We start from the raw sequence: 4,509 nt of genomic DNA, 5'->3' as shown, positions 1-4,509 counted from the left end.
AAAAGTGACGTATTAAAAAATACGTATGCTACGACTCTTTCTTTTCAGCCGTACCTGAGCGGCTCAGGCACCAAACAAAAGATGAGAAATACTTTCTTTCCGAGTTTGTGCAGTTTCTCTCTCTCTCTCTCTGTCTGACCGTAACCTATGTGTTTTTTTTTCTTTTCTTCTTTCTTTTTCTTTCAGGAATCGCCTCTCCTCTTCAACCTCTGTTTGTGGATTTTTCTCTTTCCAGGTGTGTATGTGTGTGTGTGCAGTGGACAGTCTTATAAACCAAAACTCAAGTGACGACACTCACTGCCCGTGACGGAGTGATTTGGGGGTGAGCTCTCCCGCTGACTGACAGCTCAGATTATTCCAGGAAGACTGGTCAATGAGATGCTAGCTCTGGACTCCGATTATGGGCACGGACAATAAGGGGGGACGTTAACTACAGGTGACCCGGTCGGCCGCAGTGATCACCTTTGCTTAACTCTTTAAGGATGGCGTCACATTAGATCATTCAAATTAGTTCACCGTCAGCGAAAATAGTTTGAGCATCGTAGAAGACAAATTCTTGCGGCAGGGGTTCGCAAAATAGCAGATAGTCACATCGTATAAAACGTATAGACGCCTACAACTACGCCTCAGTAGAGATTTCTGGAAAAATTACAGAGTGCCTATGGGAAAATATTTCATTCGTAGCTGTCAATATTCAAATAATATAATGTGATTATTTTTTTCCTGTAAAAAAATAATGATATTTGCACTAGTTTATCAAAAACATAATCTTCCCTTGTATGGTCGCGTCTTGTTTAGTTACTGTTTCAACAAAAATATGTATTTTGTTATTTCAGAACCACGCATCTTGTTAGAAAACAAGAACAAGCGCTCCCAGCATTTGGCTAGATTTGGGATAGCACCACAAATTACCTCAAATAATAACTTCCAGCCGCTCGGGGGTATAGACGGAACTGAAAGCGTAAGGAGAAATGGGGGTTATTGGACCCGCGTTTCACGCCGGTGAATCGGACTGCTGTCCAAAAATAGGCCTCCAGGGTAATCTGCAACGTCACGGTTTCTTGTGAACATGTTCTTGCGCTGATTGTTACCTGTATATGTCTGCCGTGGCACTCGCGTTCATCGAGTAAGAAAAGTACATCGCAGAAATATAAAGATAATATTAATGATTGATATTACACTGAAATTTACCACAGAACTGACAAACGGGCGCAGCACGATGGCAAGTGAAAATCTATTTTGTAACTCTTGACTGAGTACCCGTGGTCTTCATTAGACGCATATAAACTATAATAAAGTTGATTTAACACTGAGAATGTTGCTCTCTCTCTCTCTCTCTCTCTCTCTCTCTCTCTCTCTCTCTCTCTCTCTCTCTATCTCACAGTTCAATTCAGTGGTGCTTTATTGGCAGGACAACCAAGGTAGTATTGCCAAGGCATACAGAGAACTTGTAAACGACATATAACACCAGGCTAACAAGGCTGTACCGTTAAACATATTGACTTAATGCACAATGAACATATACAGAGACAATGAAAACGGCAACAGCGCTAATAGTAATAGTAATAATAAACTCTCAATGTATCCCTCTCTCTCTCTCCCTGTCTTTCTCCATTTATCCCTCTCTCTGTCCTGTTATCTGTTTGTCTGTCTCTCCCTCTTTCTCTCTTCCTCCCTCCCTCTCTCGCTCTCTCCATCCCTCTCTCTCCCTGTCTTTCTCCATTTATCCCTCTCTCTGTCCTGTCATCTGTTTGTCTGTCTCTCCCTCTTTCTCTCTTCCTCCCTGCCTCCCTCTCTCGCTCTCTCCATCCCTCTCTCTCCCTGTCTTTCTCCATTTATCCCTCTCTCTGTCCTGTCATCTGTTTGTCTGTCTCTCCCTCTTTCTCTCTTCCTCCCTCCCTCTCTCTCTCTCTCTCTCTCTGTCTCTGTCTCTTTCTCTCTTCCTCCCTCCCTCTCTCTCTCTCTCCCTCCCTCTCTCTCTCTTTCTCTCTTCCTCCCTCCCTCTCTCGCTCCCTCTCTCTCTCTCTCTCCCTCTGTCTCTCTTCCTCTCTTCCTCTCTCGCTCTCTCAGTTTGCTCAGGCTGAGTGTCCGTCCGGCCCCAGAGATAACACGCGTTGAGCTGCTCTGTGGTCTGCCTGACGCGGAGCCCAATCCGCCCAATTGAAAAATAAAAACAACTTATTAAAAACAAGCGACCGAGCTGTGAAAGCTTTCAGGAGACAAAAGTGACTATCGCTTCGTTTATTTTTGGAGCGCGAGAGTCAAAGCTTACGTGGAGAGAAAATGTTATTCTTCTGACTGAGGTTTATTTTGAGAATTTAGTAAAACACTCCTCCAACGAGGCTATGTCCATAATGATACTGTGTACATGCCCACTGGTGCATTCAAACACCATAAATGCACGTGGCATTGGCAAATATATTATTGTGTGCATTAATGATCATATTCGGTGAGCTTAACTAGTGTATCTAAGGGGTTACTTTTGGAACATATTCACAAATTCACATGTGTGTGTGTACACTAAAGAAAGTGTTCCAAGACACAGAAAATTCACATTACAAACCAGTTATACCCGCTGCACTAAAATTACAGACAATCACCGTGCTCATTTAGCATTACTTGTGAATCATTGCACAGCACAATGTAAGGAAACCTCCTTTCCTGTATTTGATATTAAGAGTTCAGAAATCCAGCACTGTATAACCACTCCCCCATGCCCTGTTGACTGTCCATTTCACACGTGCTCATTCGGTTACTCAACCTGTCCGTCACACGACAAACACCGGCAAAGTCCCTCATGTTACATGCACCAAGTGACAGCATGTGTGTATGAGAGAGACTGAAAAAGAGAGGAAAAGAAAGAGAGAAAAGGGTGAGAAAAAGCGAAAGGGAGTGAGCGAGAGAGGGTGATCAAAGCAAAGTTTTAAACAAACAGAACTCTATCACGGTGTTTCTCTCACAGACTGATATGAAAGAGGTAGGGTGATGAATCAAACCATGTCATAACCCCCCCCCCCCACACACACACCCACCCCTGCAAACCCTCAAGCCATGTAACCCCCCCCCCCCCACACCACCGCTCAACCGTCCCAGCCCAAAGTCCAGCACCCCCTCACCCCCCCCCCCCCCCCCCCCCCCCCCCCCCCCCACCCCCCTTCACACCATGCCCCTAGCCAGACACACTAAGCCCAGTTAGCTGGCTGCTCACCCCCGGTGGCTAACAGCTTCAGACAGGCGTGGGACTGTGTGGGGGGGGGGTGGGGGGGTGTGTTGGGCACAATCTGCCCCTCCTCCCACCTCCCCCTAGTGCTGCCCGGTCAGGCAGGACAAACAGGGGCTGCTGTGGCCAGGAAACAACCTAACTGCCCCAGGGGCTGTGGCCTTTTCCTAATCCCTGTGTCCCCCCCCCCCCCACACCTCCCCTTTCTCTTTCCCTCTCTCTCTATCTCTCTCCCTCTCTTTTCTCCCTCCTTCCCTCCTCACTGTGTCCTCCACGTGTGCAGGGTCACAAGCAAAACTATTTTAAAAAATAACTTTTTCCAGGGCTAGTTCTAAATTTAGCATATTTGGTTTCCCTTTATAGAAAATTGAAACTAAATATTATTATAACAGAGTATGCCACATTTAATAAGTATTAAATATATATTTACGTGAAACACACACGTAATATGTAATTTTAAATAAATATTTTTTATTTTATATCTGCTATAAATTTTGAATCCAGGATGTTTTACTGTATATTTTTTGTCCAGGATGAGAGTGAATATATGCCAAATGAATAAGGAATCTTACATAATATATACCCGTAGTATAATTCAACAGCTATTGAAATAACTTTATAACATTTTTAACTTAATAAAGTAACCATGTTAATTCTATTAGTGACATCTTTATTATTTGATTGCTATATGAGTTTGGTAGTCACTGAAATTAAGTACAGATTTGGGTGGGGGAAAAAAAAAAACTTTTGCTATACATTTAGATCAGTTTCAGTCCAGCCATGTTAAGGCACAAGCTGATTCACACTGGAAAATAATTATGATTATAATGAGAAATCCTAATCAAGTATTAGGTTAATGTTTGACCTTTTCTATACATGGGAAGGGTAGTGCTGCACAGTGCCATTCTAGCTTTGCACATACGGCTAAGCTTTGCTTCTATCTCTCTGAATTAACTTCAAAAAAAAGTTCTTCCTTTGATTTACATAGAAAGTTGTGAATTTGGGAATGATCTCTCTGGGGCAGTGAGAAAAAAAACGAAGCCACTGATTGACCTGTGATGCCAGAAAGGACCAGATGTGTCAGGTCCATTAGAGTTTACAGTTTCAGAAGGAAATATTTTGAAAAATATTTAATGCCAAACATGAGGAAACTTCCTATGGTCGTCTACAATCCTACAAAGTTTGTCAAACAATTTCGTTTTTTTTTTTTTTTTTACATAATTATCACTGTCCAAATACAAAGTACATTTCAAAGGTTAACTAGAAATAGATGGTGCTGCTTATTAGGG

Source organism: Anguilla anguilla, chromosome 4 (genome assembly GCF_013347855.1).
Source record: "Anguilla anguilla isolate fAngAng1 chromosome 4, fAngAng1.pri, whole genome shotgun sequence".
Classification (NCBI taxonomy): Eukaryota; Metazoa; Chordata; class Actinopteri; order Anguilliformes; family Anguillidae; genus Anguilla; species Anguilla anguilla.
This window is presented reverse-complemented; position numbering follows the sequence as displayed.